Genomic DNA, 15782 nt, shown 5'->3' on the forward strand with positions numbered 1-15782 from the left:
TATAAGGAAATGTAATTATAAGTATATAAGTTGTGAAATATATATATGTAAACGTATGTGTGTAAGTTGTAAAATATTTCTGCCAACCTCAGATTGTGACACTTCCGAAACAATTGAAAAGTCATTTGTCTATACTATTTCCTGTCTGGTAGCCTTAATCCTATCGATGTCCGACTTTTCCTTGTCTAATCTTCCAAAATATGCCCCAGTTTGGCTCAGAAGGGTGTACTAACTTATGTTATGATGTGACCGAACCTTATATAGGTTGCCTACGTATCCCGCCAAAGGAATCAGGTCAGAACGTAGTTCGTAGGACACGTGGAAATGGTTTGAAATTTTCTAATAAAGGGACCGAACCCGATGTGGATTGCCTACGTATCCCACCAAGGGAATCAGGTCGGCGTAGTTCTGTTATGTAAATGGCTAAAGGTTTGTTGGCTTTCTACCTAGATATGTTTGACCTGTATGTTGATAGTCTACGAATCCCGCCGAGGGAATCAGGCTAAGCGTAATTCTCCTTGTATAAGGATTTTGGATTTTCTGTTATAATGCAACCGAACCCTATGTGGGCTGCCTACGTATCCCACCACGGGAATCAGGTCAGCGTAGTTCGTGCGATGTATTAGGGAAAGGTTGCAAATTAGGTTGTCTAACCTAATGTCGCACTTTGATTTCTGCTAGCTTTGAGGTTTATGACATCACCTATTGGCTATTTCGTTTTTTTTTTTTTTTTTTTTTTTTTTTTTTTTTAAATGGAATCTTGTCTTGTCCTCTAATTTCTTTGTTACTCTCTCGGGGTGTATGTTGTCTATTTGTTTATGTCACAATCATAGAGTTGGAAGGTTTGATAAATAAAGTAGAAAATAATAATAGATGATTAAGGAAAATCAGAAATGCATTCATAGTTTTTGCAATTTAAGCTTCCAAAAGATGAGGCGAAACAACAAAAGTTTTAGGGCACAATTTAAGCCATAATTTTAAAATTGTGCTATCTCAAAAGTTCACTACATGTTCAAATCTACCAAGACTCCCGGCGAACCAGGGACAGAGTACAAGTCCAATTCTTCAGAGTCTCTCCTGGTTCGGCACCCCGGATGGTCGGTGTCTCGGTGTTGCGAGTAGCAATCTTCACTGGTACTTGTTTGGGATTGTCCCCACGGAAACAACAAAAGTTGATGACATGCCCCTCTCCATCTTTCCAATTGGCGCGATGGCCTCTTTCAAATTCTTAACTTCTTCGATAGTTATCATGTTCACGTTGGCGTTTTCGTGAGTAGGCAAAGGGATTGTTGTTCATATTGGGCCGAGCTCCAGTGAGCTGGATTGCTCCTTCCTTAATCAAGGCTTCAATTTTATTTTTGAGCCCATAGCAATCTTCGATGTCGTGCCCCACAACTCCCGTAACGGTATGCACGTAGCTTGGAACCATCAAACCATTTTGGAATAGGATCGGGAATCTTCCCTCCAATAGGTTGTACCACGCCTGCCGCTTTCAGTCTTTCAAATAATTGAGCCAAAGGTTCAGCGAACCGAGTGTAATTTCGGGTATTTTTGATGTCCGGGTTTGGACGGGCTTTATGTGTGGTATGTGGTCGATTTTGGTAAGTGGGAGCTTGAACAGGTTGATATGGACGTGGGTTTTGATAGTGAGGTGCTCGGGATTGGTAGTAATTTGCTTGGGTATTGTAGACAGGGTAAGGAGTTAGCGGAGCTTGGTAGAGTTCAGTGTAGTGGTAAGGGTAGAAGGGTTGTTGTGGATAGTTATAGTATGTAATGGCTTGATTCGGTGGGTTTAGAGGAGTAGTTGTAGGTGGTGGATTAGTGTTGGTGGGTAAAGGAATGTAAGGCGTATGACCTAGTGATTGATTTGGTGAGTCGACAGGTGGTGGTTTTGCAAGGATGATTGAAGGAAAGTTGTTGTTGGTAGATGCGTTATTTCGGGGAGGAAAATATTCCGGAACTGGAAAATGATGCGGGTTTGGTGCGACGTTCATAGGTTCAGGAGGTGGACTTTGGAGTGTAACGGATAAGTTGGTCATGTTTCTAACCCGATTTAGTTCTCCGCGTAGATCCTCGATCTCTCGAGTCGTGCGGGCGATATGTTCATCCTGTTGAATGGTAGTGCTATGTTCGGAAGTCCCAGGGGGATCACTAGAGACCACGATGTTTTCCGAACCAGTTGAAATAGATGTGGCCGGATCAGACATAATAATTTCCTTTCCTTGAACCATCCAACTACGTTGAGGTAACGAAGACGTCTTTGACCTTGTGAGGTAAGGATGGTCAGCCATCGAGCGTCAACACGAATCAATTTTTTGGGAATAATAAAAATAGAAAGAAACACAATAATGCAAATGATGTCAGTCTCATTAACTATCTAGGTAAAGTCATGATCACGTAGAGTCAAGTAAGTCATGTAGCAAAGAATTTATCAAATAAAATCAAACAAGTTGTCTAACAGACAATGACGTGTCCTAATATGGATGTGACCTCTTTGTGCCGGAGGTAGGCCTAACGTTTGTTTGAAGGGTAAAGTGTGCCATAATACGTCATCCTGTTTCTTTTGATTAATTAGACAAATACTAATTCCCGAAATATAGTACAAAAGTAATGCAGTATTTATTACATACCGAATGAATACAACATAAAGTTTTCCTAATCTAAGTAAAGTAAATGCAATTTCCTATATCTAAACGTAAAGCTCCATTTTGTGGCGTCCTTGATCTCCGTCACTTGTTGTACTCCAACGCAAATCCATACCTGCCATAAGAACGTTAGTTGTTCCCTCCCTCCTAAAGTTTAAAGCAAACAGTCAATATTTAGGCACAATTACCCTTCAATCATGCACATAAAGTATGATTTGGTGTCACCTGGGGTCGTGGACCCACTTGGACGTTTAGGTAAAGTCATCTAATGGATTTAATACGCCAAGGGTATTAAACCTCCTAGGTCATGAAATGTATGCCCCTAATAACAGGTGTTGGCTTAGCTCTATCTTAGGCTGACTAAGAGTTGGCTGCCTATGACACAAGGTTCCCCCAAGCGGACGACTCGGGAGTGGAAAGTCCGTGGCTGTGGACTGCACCGCCGATCGACTAAATCCACAAGATCAATCCGACTAAAAGGTGTTTTAGTAGTGTACGGCCGCGAACCGCGAAACCGCTTTAAGTATGTGGATATGTGTGAATTTTCCAGGAATGGAGGAAAACGAAACGGAATGACAGTTTAACAAAACAGTAACATTCAAACAGTTTATATCAAACAAGCAGTTAATAGCACGTAAAAACAGTCAATAACAATTAAAATAAGCACACAAAGCCTAATTAAAAACTAAGTCTGTTATGGTTAGAACCTAGATAAGTCCCCAGCAGAGTCGCCAAGCTGTCATACCCTATTTTAACCGAAGTCAAAATAGTTTACAACATCCGGGTAATTCCGGGGTTATTTAAAGTTAAGAGTCGCCACCTAATTATTTACGGTGAATTAGGACACCTAAGTTAATTAAAGTTATTAATCTAGAGTTGATTTTATTAAAGTCTACGAAACCAAAAAGATCTGGGTAAGGGTTCAACTAACCTAGAGGGAAGGTATTAGGCATCCTCTAAGTTCCATTAATAATGGTTAATCCGACCGGACTTAAATTTAATTAGGCTTAAGCGTAGATATAACGTTCTAAATGTTTAGAAAATAACTTATAAATATTGCCAAAGTTATAATGGAAATATAACATACTATTTTAAAAAAAACTTGTAGAAAGATTTGTACAAAAGAGGTTTCAAATATTGCTTAAAGTGAACTATAAATACAGCTATGCTTCAAATAATAGTATCATTTTAAAACGAGACTTGCAAGACGCAACGATTTGCATGGGAATAGAAACCTTTTAGGAGAAGACTTAGCCAATTTGGACTTGAAATCACATTATATGTAGAAAATCTAGGATTATCTTATAGAACACAAAAGGTGATAGAGTTTCCTTTCTCTCTTTGCTAACTTTGTTCAACAATATTCGGCCCAAAATTATATATAAGATATGTATGGATTCCTATTTGCACACTAACGACATCCTAAATTTCGAATACGTCAAGAATAAGCCACGAATCTCTTTAGCTCAGAATATATAGTCATGCCATTTTGGAAATCAATTGTTTAATCCAAATAAATATTATAAGTGCTATCGATAATTTGGGTATCAAAGGGAGAAAATAAATCTTATGGAATTTCCGATCTACTACCTATTGTACTAGAATTAATCTCACCAAATCCGCTACGGTTCACCTAAACTAAGGAAACAAAGTAAGACGAAATGTTAGTCAAGCAATCGAATACACAAAGAAAATAAAACAGCATAAACCAAATCAAATGGAGCAGCCTATTTTGGGCTGTTGCGGTCTATAGCCATTATTGGGCTTGGCCCAAAATTTTGTTTACTGTAGACTGCGGGCTGGAAACAGAGACAACTTGAGCGGGATTACGTTGGGCTTTTAGCCCAACTCCAAATGCGGGAGAGGAACGAGTCTCTCGGACTCGTATGTGGTGGTCATGCAAAAAGGAAAAGAAAAGGAAGGATTAGTATATAATCGATAAATAAGATTAAACATGTAAAACATAAAACTCGAAACAGATTGGTAGATTGCTGGTATCTTGTGTATCTCCCGTATATACATGAATATCAACATGATGCAAGGGTAAGGATGATAAGCAACTTTGTAGCGGTGCAGGTTAGGCATATGTCAAGATATATTGGACACTAACTCATACTCATGCTAAATACTAATCAGTATACTAGAATATCTATGCATGCACAGTTTTGCCTAAGTTCAACTCATAAGCTTTAACACACTCAGATATACAGACAAGTAGGTCATGCTTTTAAACAATACATAGGATATATCAATATGAATCCCTCAACTTATCAACTTAAACCTCACTGAATCTTACAAGTCCAACCAAGTACTCCCCTTTGAACCTCAAACAGTATCCAAAGGGGACAACACATATTGATAATGCATGCTAAACTTCACTCAAACTAATACTTCAAAACAGAAAAAACTCAACCTATAATCCATCGTGACATATACTCTTTTTAAAATAAAATAGGAGTGAACAAGCATCATTACAGAGGTATAACTACAATCAAACAAGGAACAAATCCAGTTTTGGATCCAACATCACTTTTCTAGTTTTAGGAAGAGTTTGAGATGGTGTTGAGCTAAAGCTCAACCTCTCTAGCCAAAACCAAATAAAGCAATCCTTGACCTTAACAGGACATAAGCAAACATTTATCAAATAAAGGGAAAGAGGAAAGGGTATTGATTCAAATTCAATGTGTGGAAGGGCAAGGTAAAGATGGTGAATGCCGCAAGCATCCGTCCTCTACCCCAGATGCTCACAAGAGCATTTCCCATTCCTTGGACATATTTACAATCTCAAAAAGCTTTAAGATAATTTAAGCAAAGACACAAAAAAGAGAGCACACTTTTAGGCAATGGTTTAGACACAAACAAGTAGGGATTTGACCTTCTAGACATGACTCATGACTGGTCCTATTACATTGTATCTAGGCTTATTCACATATATAATATACATATTGACATATATAGGCTGATACAGTTTTGAACCAATCAAAGATAAACACTTGAGCATATCTTACTCTATTCAGAGTGGGCATGAAATAAAAGGATCACAATGCATACAACTAACCATTATCATCTCAATCTATTAAACTTAAATGGAAACAAACACATTCCCTGATCAAGGACCTTTGATAGTTTCATTATGGGAGACATGGCATACAACATATTCAAGATTTAACTCACACTCACAACAAAAAAAAATAGGTGTTTTAGTCACTCAAGTTAGGGAGAAGGAGGTTTAACTTAAACCTCATATTTAGACAAAACTTAAGGTTGTTAGCATGCTAGCACACATCATAAACATGGTATTGAGACATTAGGCTCAGGTCTGGTTCAAGTTAAAAGATCAAAATGAACAAGTTCACAACTACTCATGCATTAATTAAGCTACATCAGGTCAAACCAGACCAAGACAAATGGTTTCTGTAGTTTTGACAGCCCTTGAACAAGTACAACCAAAGCAACATACACAAGCCTAGCTACAGTTAACTTACACACACATGAAAGAATCACTGATGCCTTAATAATGACTGAGTCCAAGTTGAAGCCTAGAGAGGATACCTAAAACCCTTAATGACTTAAGACTACATTATTAAGCTATGGTCGACGTAAATGAAAAGCTTCTAAATTTGCTAGAATCACCATAGACTAATTATGTGCTAGCATTTCTATTATGGGTTAAACGAGTAACCAAACAACATCATATGACCATGGTTAGACTAGGCAATAATTAAGCTAGGTTAAAGACATACTAATCAGTTAATCATGACAAAGACCATGACCGGATAATGACTTAATCACATTTAGAATCTAATGCTAAACCAAATATCATTATACTAACCTATTAATCAATAGATACATCTCACATGAATATTTACCACTAACTTAAACCAGCATTAACACATGCTTAAGCAAGGACCACAAATGAACTACAAAAGCTAAACTAATTTTAACATCTAAATTAACTAGTATTTAAGAATATATATAAAAAAACTACATTAACTAAACTAAACTTAAAATGAAAGAAAATAGCATACAAGCACCGAAACAAGAAGATCTCGCATAAATAAAATGCTAAAAAATAAGAAGGAGAAAGGTTTACTTTTTTTGTGTGCGTGGAACCGGGTGTCGATGTCTCGATTTATGCTCGAACTCGAACGAACCCGAACTCGATTAAGGTAACTAAAGTTTCAAAAAATGAAAAAATAGAGTAGTTGTTGACTGTTTTTTTTTTGAGTGAGCCTCTCTATCTTTCCTTCCAAATCAGATCCCCAGGAAAAATCTTCTCTCCCCCCCTTTCTTTTGAAGACATAACGATGTATATATAGACAAAGGTTATGGTTTCGATTTTGGGCGGGATTTGAAGTGAAGTATCCGTTTGAAATTTAAAATCGAATCTCCAAAGACTGATTCTTTCAGAAAAATTCAAAAGCGCTTTGGCCATTTGTGTTGACCAAATCGTTGAAAAAGAGCGAGGGATGTATTGCACGAAAATGGGTAAACAAGGTCTGTGATGGTGAAAAGGGGTTTGCTTCTTTGTTGAAAGGAGAAAGGGAGCGTTGCATGAAAATGGATAAACAAGGTCTGTGATGGTGAAAAGGGCACTGATTTTTCGCTGGAAATGGAAGAGAGATGAAGAAGATGACGAGGAGAGGAGAGAAAGTAGAGAGAGAGGGAGAGAGTAGAGAGAAAAGAAAAGAAGCGGCTGAAGAGGGGAAAAGAGAAAGAGATTAGGTTTAGGTGTATAGGAATAGTGGGCCGGGTCGGGTATTGTGGATATTGGGCTGGACCGGGTAATAATGTGTAATGGGTTTGAATTGGGCCTGTTATTGGTCCGAAAATGGGCTCTTCTTTTCCTTCAATTTAATTCCTTTTAGGCTTCTAATTTAACAACTAGTACAATGAAAACAATTAATAATTAGTATGTAGGAAGTAAAGATTTAATAAAGTATAATTAATTTAACGAGTACAAAATTCGAAAATGAAACGATGACGAATCATTTAAAATTTGTGATAAAGTAATGAAAGTAATGTTGATAGAAAATAATGAAGACGAAAGTAATGATATTAATAGCAGTAAAAATAGTAGCGAAAATAAAATATTTAGATTTAATTAATTTAAAAGCCCAAGGAAATAAAATTGGAATAAGTAGGGACAAAATTGGGTGTCAACACGTGGACCAGAAGGTTCGAAATTTGAAATTTGCTATTGGTGATCAGGTTCTAGTGAAGATTTCACCCATGAAGGGTGTTATGAGGTTTGGTAAGAGGGGCAAGTTGAGCCCTAGATACATTGGCCCATTTAAAATCGTGAATTGTATCGGTGATGTTGCTTATGAGTTAGCATTGCCGCCAGGCTTGGCGGGAGTTCACCTGGTTTTCCATGTTTTGATGCTGAAGAGATACCATGCCGACGGTACCTACATTATCCGTTGAGATTCTATATTGCTTAATGAGAATTTGACTTATGAGTGGGAGCCTATCGCGATCTTGGATAGGCAGGTTCGGAAGTTGAGGTCCAAGAAGATCGCTTCTGTGAAAGTGCAATGGAAGCACCGTCCCGTGGAAAAGGCTACTTGGGAGACTGAGTCTGATATGCGTAGCCGATATCCCCAGTTGTTCACTGATTCAGGTATTTTCCTACTTTCCTTCTTTTCTTTGCTCGAGGACGAGCAACGGTTCAATTGATATCTGATGTAACGACCCGTTTGGTCGTTATAGTTCTTTTGGCACTTTTGCTCATTTTCGAGCATTGATTGGCTCACTTTTGACCCGAGAGGACCGTTGACACGCTTTCCGAGGTGTCTAGACTGGATTCGGGTAACTTCGGTAAAAATATAGGATTAAAAGTGAAAGTGGTCGACCCAAAGTTGACTTTTGGGTAAACGAACTTTTTTCAAAATTCCATCAATTTCAAGAGGTCCGGATAATCGTTTAGAACTTGTGTGTGCATTTAGTTCGGTTCCCAATGTATTCAGATGCATTTCGGGACATTGGATGCGAAATGGAAATTAAGGCATTGGTGGTTGACTCGGTCAACGAGACCTCCGTTGGGAATTTCGAGGCCACAGGCGCATTCGTAGCACATTTTTTTGTGGGACTAGGTATCTGGTATATGAGCAGATGGCCTCGGGAGTTAGTCAAAAAATCGGATCGAAAAGAAAAACTTAGGCCAAGTTCTTGTACGGTGTCCGCTTACGGCGCCGAAGAAGAAGCAGCGCACCGTCCGGGCGGAGCCGCCGCCCGAAGCGATCCTAGCCATTTAGGCTTGACCGCTGGAGCGGGGGCCGCTGGGGCGGTCACAGTACCACTGTAGCGGGTGACGGGCAGTTAAATCCATTAAATGAGTCTTAGACTCTCATTATTTCATATCTCGATAATGGAGCTTGGGAAAGCTATTCTTGGAGACAAATTGAAGGAATTCTTGGAGGTAAAATTTTGTCTAATCCTTTACTCCTCTTTAATCACAATCATCTTAGATTTTCCCCTTCCCTTTTCAATCCCTTGGAAATGGAATTTGAAGGAGGGTTTTGGGAGATTTTTCTTTAAGATTATACTTAATAAATCGATGATGATAATGTTAAAATATGATGAATCTAAGCTTAGTAAGCCCATAGCTTCCACTTTTAACGTTGAATTTCAAATTTAGAGAATTAGGGTTCATACCCAATTTGGGGGTTTTTACTTGAAATTAGATTTGGGACAAGTCTTGAGTTAAATCAACAATTAATGATTGGGTTATGATTACCTAGGATTCAATTTGGTATTTTACCCGCGAATTTTTCGTTTTGCCCTTGTGGGCCCGTTTTCCTAATTTCTAGGGTTAAAATGGACCTAATTGATATCATAGCAATATTAGTATCATTCTCCATGATTTCTAATTTAGAATTCGATTATGCTTAGACTACTTTGAATCTGAGTTTCAGAGGAAGGGCAAGGCGATAGAGTGACTTGTTGGTATTGTGGTTGATAGAGTGACTTGTTGGTGTTGCAGTTCGGTAGTCTAGGTTGGTTATGGCTTACCTCTAGTGAGACTATACATAGCGAATCACATATTTAGAATATAATGTCGGAGACAGCATGCGAACCTTCGGGTATGAAGTTGGGTTGGATATTGCCTTAGGTTTGGCCCTGATATGTGTTGGGACTAGCCACCCTGTTATGTGTGTGTATTGTTTCATTTTGATGGTTCATGCTATGAATAATGGTGAATATCAGAATCTGTGTTACTATCTTAATTGAGATATGGTTGGCATACCGTTGTTGGTATTTGCATTGTGATACATTGTTGACGTACCCGTTATTGGTACTAGTAATATTAATATATTGTTGGCATATCCTTGATGGTATTGTGATATGATACATTGATGGCGTACCACTTCGTGGTACTTATGATATAGAACTTGATTGTTGAATACTTGATGTACGTATTACACTAATTCTCACACATTCATGATGCATGGTCGATACCCAGTGATGATCCGGTATCGTTGATTGAGTAAATTGATATTTGATAAACTCCTTATTTGAGTGATTATAAAGGCCGATGTCCGAAGATCCATTCCGGAATCGTTGATTGTATGGAGCTGATGTTTGATAAACTCTTTTGCTTGAGTGATTGTGAGAAAGTCGATGTCCGAGGTTCAATTCCAGAATCGTTGATATGTGCATTGCATACATTCCCTCATATTCATGATGCATGGCCGAATCCGGTATCATTGATTGAGCGACTCTTTTACTTGAGTGATTGTGAGAAGGCCGATGACCGATGATCAATTTTGGCATCGTTGTTGCATGGCCGATGCTGATGTTATTCTGGAATAGTTGTTAGTGCATGGGCTCCGCGGCTCCCTAGAGTGGTGCCCGTGAGACTCGCCCAGTGAGCATTAGCCAGGGTCCCATCTGTCTGTTGGACAAGGATCCAGGACGGGTGGCACTTAGACTTTGCGAGTCACGCTGGGTTGTGCTACCGAGACGTCGATATTTCCGTCCGGAGTACATGTGTACACCTCATTTGCATGGTGTTACATCTCATTCATTCCATTATTGCATTGCATTGCATTTTATTGGCTTGATTTTGATTCGTGGTGATTGATTGTGATGATTGGATTGGATATATACATAATTCGAACTTGGTGTACTTGGGTTTAGAGGCTTTACGTAGGAGATGACGAACACTTGGTTGTGATCTTATTATCTTATACTTGTTGGATTCCTTGCTATCTACTTATTTTATGAATTGTGTTATCTATGCTTGGTACGATCGACGATGCCTACCGATCGTTGTTTGTCGATCCGCACTTGCCGCATTCTTTTTTATGAATACTGGTATCGGGGTCGGATCTACTTCTCGACTCGTGGCCGATCGACTCTTCAGCTTCTACTTGAGTTTTTCAGGGTGAGCATGGCATCCGCTGACTTCGAAGACTCTTCTGTTACTTATGTCTTGCTTTCCATTCAGAGACATGATTTGAGACTACTTATGTATTATGATTCAGATCTTTAGTATTCGGATTTAGATGCTCTTGTATGACCAGACCAGATACTGGGGTGGATTTCATTTAATTCCGCACTTGTTAACATTATATTATATTGTGAGACTTATGTTATTTTACTTTCTTCCGCTATTTTCTATTATTGTGAATGTTGAATTAAGGGTTTGCCTACCGAGGTGGGAAAGGTAGGTGCCCGCATGACCTAGGCTGAAATGGGTCGTGACACAATTATTACACTCTCTCATGAAAGTGTGAGCATCTTTAAAAAATATCGGCCAATAGAAACCCGACTGAAGTACCTTAGTTGTTGTTCTGTCACTGCTATGATGGCCTCCATAAGGCGACGAGTGGCAGCTCTAAAAAATTGCATGCACTTCTTCTGCCGGAACACATCTTTGCGCCAATTGGTCTGGGCCAATTTTGTAAAGATACGGCTCATCCCAAATATAGAATCTACTATCATGCAGGAGCCGCTTCTTTCGCTCTTGATTAACATTAGGCGGGTACACTTCGCTTTCCAAAAAATTCACCATATCTGCATACCAAGATAGTTTGGCTAACCGAAGAGAAAAAAATTTCTCATCTGGGAAGGTCTCTCCTTAATCACCACAGCTTTATCAATATGCGCTCGATCTTCAAGTCTCGATAAGTGATCTGCTACTTGGTTCTTTGTGCCCTTTCGATCAAGAATCTCAATATCGAACTCTTACAGTGGTGACACCCAATGAATGATTCTGGGTTTTTCATCCTTCTTTGCGAACAAATAACAAACAACAATGTGATCAATATACACTACCACCTTCGTCTCCATTAACTCCTTCTCTGTAACTGTTTAGTTCATCTAGGATGCATCAAGTATTTTGCTGGCATAATAAATGGGATCTTGTCCCTTTTTTGCCGGAGAACGGTCCTGATAGCAAAATCACTTGCATCACACATCAAAACAAATGGCAGAGTCCAATGCCTTCTATTGGAGGTGGCAATTTCTTGATTGCTTCTATTTTAGCCCTGTCGACTTCAATGCCTTTGCTTGACACCTTATGTCCGAGAACAATGCCTTCTCGAACCATGAAATGGCATTTTTTTCAGTTAAGCACCAGGTTTGTTTCATCACATCGAGCCAATACTGCATCAAGATGCCACAAACAATCATCAAAATAATCGCCAAAGACCGAGAAATAGTCCATGAATACTTCGATATATTTTCCCATCATATCAGTGAAAATAGCCATCATACATTTCTGAAAAGTAACCGGAGCATTACATAATCCAAAGGGCATCCTTCGAAATGCAAAAGTGCTATATGTACAAGCAAAAATGGATTTCTCTTGATCTTCGGGTGCTATCATAATCTGTTTGTAACCCGAATAGCTATCCAGGAAATGAAAAGTCGCGCCCGGCTAACCGATCCAGCATCTGATCCATGAAGGGCAGAGGAAAGTGATCTTTTCTGGTTGCATTGTTTAACTTCCAATAATCATTGCAAATCTGCCAACCAGTGACCGTTCTCTGAGGTACTAGCTCATCATTCTCGTTTTTCATCAAACTCATGCCCACTTTCTTCGAGACATATTGAATAGGACTCACCTATTTGCAGTCTAAGATTGGGTAAATAATGCAGGCGTGAAGCCGCTTAATGACTTCTTTCTTCACCACCTATTTCATATTTGGGTTCAGCCTTATCTGATTTTCAACACTGGGCTTGCTATCCTCCTCTAACAATACCTTGTGCATGCAAAATGAGTTGTTGATCCCTTAAATATCAGCTAAGTCCATCTGAGAGCTCGGATCCTATCTCTCAATACTCGCAACACATGTTCAACCTGCACATCAGACAAAAAGGCAGAGAGTATTACGGGAAATGTGTTACCACTGCCTAAGAAAGCATACCATAAATGAGAAGGTAAAGGTTTCAACTCAAGAACCGGGTCCTCCTCAATGGAAGGTTTCAGCTTCTTTCAAGACTCCAGTCTCTGTAAGTCTTCAAATGGCTTATACATAGGCGCAAGAAGTGTCAAGAGTGTGAAGACACTCCTCGACTGCCCCATCTTTTGTTAATTCCTCACCATATATCAATGCTATCTCCAAGGGATCTTTAGAATCCAGAAAGTGATCTAGCTCTGCATATGTTAGCTCGAGTTCTACCATTCTGATCATCTTCACTTTCTCATAATGGGGAGGCAACTTAGTAGCTTTGAATAAATCAAAAGTAGCTTCTTTCCCGTTTATCCTCATGAACATCTTCCTATCTCTAACCTTAATAACTGTATCAACAGTAGCTAAGAATCCCCTTCCCATAATGTGAGGTACATTCTTGTCAGCTTCGTAATCAAGATTAATGAAGTCAAATGGCAGGATGAATGGTCTCAAATCGCGATTGCGAAGAAGGAACTGTAGCACCAGTGATAAAAATCCCAAAATAAAAAATCTACCTCATTCACCATATTTTCAAGTTCTTGAGTTCGTTTTGAAGGGTTTTCAAAGAGGTTTGGTCAATCTAAGTTTGGGGGTAAGTTTCTAATCCTAGTTTCACTATTTCCAATTGATTCTTATCACTAATTGATGATTAAAATCGTGTTTTGGGTTGAAAAATTATGGTTTAGAAACCTTAGGTTAAATTGGGGAAACGTGAGATTGGTTACCAAATTTGTGGCTTTTTTACTTGATTTTTGGGATACAAGAATTTTGGGTATTGGGTAATCCGATTTTCAAATAAAATTCTCATTTTTCCCTTGTGGTCCCGACTTCCCTTTTTAAAAGTTATTTTTGACTCGAATCGTATTTTAGTAATATGGGTATTATTAGACTCGAGTTCTATCATAGACTAATATGTTGATTAGACTTCGACCGTTCAGAAGCGCTTCGCAAAAGAAAGGCTCAAGTTGGAGAGTTCGTGGCTTTCGCTCGGTATTGAGGTTGGTTACGACTTACTTTAGTTAGACTCTGATCAGAAAATTGTATGTAATTGTAGAAAGTGATGGGGATAGCATGATAGGCCTTCAAGCATGAAGTGAAGGTGAATTCTAATTAGGTTGGTTCTGTCAGCTGTTATGTGGGTTTATCGCCATATGTGTACTTTCTGTGATTATCATATATTTGTATGTCTGTCACATACTAGCTCACTCATCACATGCAAGGAAAGAGTAATATTGATAATTGCACCACAGATAGTAATATGACTTGTACATGTGATTGTTTATTGGTGATATTGTCAAGATTAATATCATACTTGGCTTACTTTCCATATTACTCTAATATTATTCTGATGGTGAGGTGAGTGATCGAGTGACTCCGAGGTCTTTGTCGGAGATTGAGAGTGATCGAGTGACTCCGATGTCTTTGCTGGAGATTGAGAGTGATTGAGTGACTCGAAGGTCTTTGCCGGAGATTGAGATTTATCGAGTGAATCTGAGTTCTTTACCGGAGATTGAGAGTGATCGAGTGACTCCGAGGTCTTTGCCGGAGATTGAGAGTGATCGAGTGACTCCGAGGTCTTTGCCGAAGATCGAGAGTGGAGTGAGAGAAGTGTGCATTGCATTCATCCACTCATATGTTTTAACTGATCATTGGTGACATATATATTTTCTTTAGTTGACTTCATGATTCCTTGACACTTTGCTTGTAAATGATATATGCCCATACCTATTTGCTCTATGTGCTACCTGTTATTTCTTACTTTGTATGTGTTATCTAACCATTGTCGGCCTATGATACTTACCAATACAAGTGTGTTTTGATACTACTCTTGTTGTACTTGAGAGCTGAGTAGGATCCAGGCCCCAGTTTTACTCCCCGTGGCTGATACGCGAGGGTAACATCCTTCAATCATTCAGGGTAAGCTAATTGGTCATCCGTGGCTATTAAAGGACCCTCTTTATTTATTTCTGTTATTCTTTATTCGACAGACAGTATGTAGCCTTCAGGCATTTGCAGACTTGTATTGTATTCTTATTTAGTGCTCCTGTACCTTTTGACCAGATTTTAGGGAAGGTTGGATTATTTCTAGTCATGATAAGTATTTAAGACATTGTAATTTATTCTTATTTAATTTTTCGCTTACTTAACTTGTTTCTATTAGATTGGGATTGTGGTTCGCCTACCCAAGGGGATTAAGTAGGTGCCACCACGACCCTTAAATTAGATCGTGACAAATTAGCAACAAAGCCCAAGATTAATCGGTCTAAAGAGTACAAGATCATGTCTAGTAGAGTCTCGTGGATTGATAAGTAGATGTCCGTACCCATCCTCGAGAGGCTATGGGACAATTAGAAATTGCTTCACTTCTTCCTCTCTTTCATGCTAGTTCAATCTGATTGGTATCTAGTTCAGTCTTTTTCGTGCGAGTTTTGTTTGATTGGTATCTTAATCTCATTCTTATGTTCTCTCTCATATGGTGAGGACACGATCAACTGCTATTAATGGCCAGGAGCCTACACCTACACCCGTTTCCATTGCCCGAGCAGCTGTCCGGGGACATGACAGGGGATGTGGCAGAGGGCGTGCAGCTGAACCAGCAAGAGACCGACTTGAGGATATTTCGGAGGAGGAGATTGGGGCCGCGAAGGCACAGCTTGGGGCCGCTGCTACTTCCAACTTCTAGTATGTTGTGTTTCGAGTGTTGGGGTATTTTGACAGTTTGGCTTAGGCGGGC

This window comes from Lycium ferocissimum, chromosome 8 (assembly GCF_029784015.1).
Source record: "Lycium ferocissimum isolate CSIRO_LF1 chromosome 8, AGI_CSIRO_Lferr_CH_V1, whole genome shotgun sequence".
Taxonomy (NCBI): Eukaryota; Viridiplantae; Streptophyta; class Magnoliopsida; order Solanales; family Solanaceae; genus Lycium; species Lycium ferocissimum.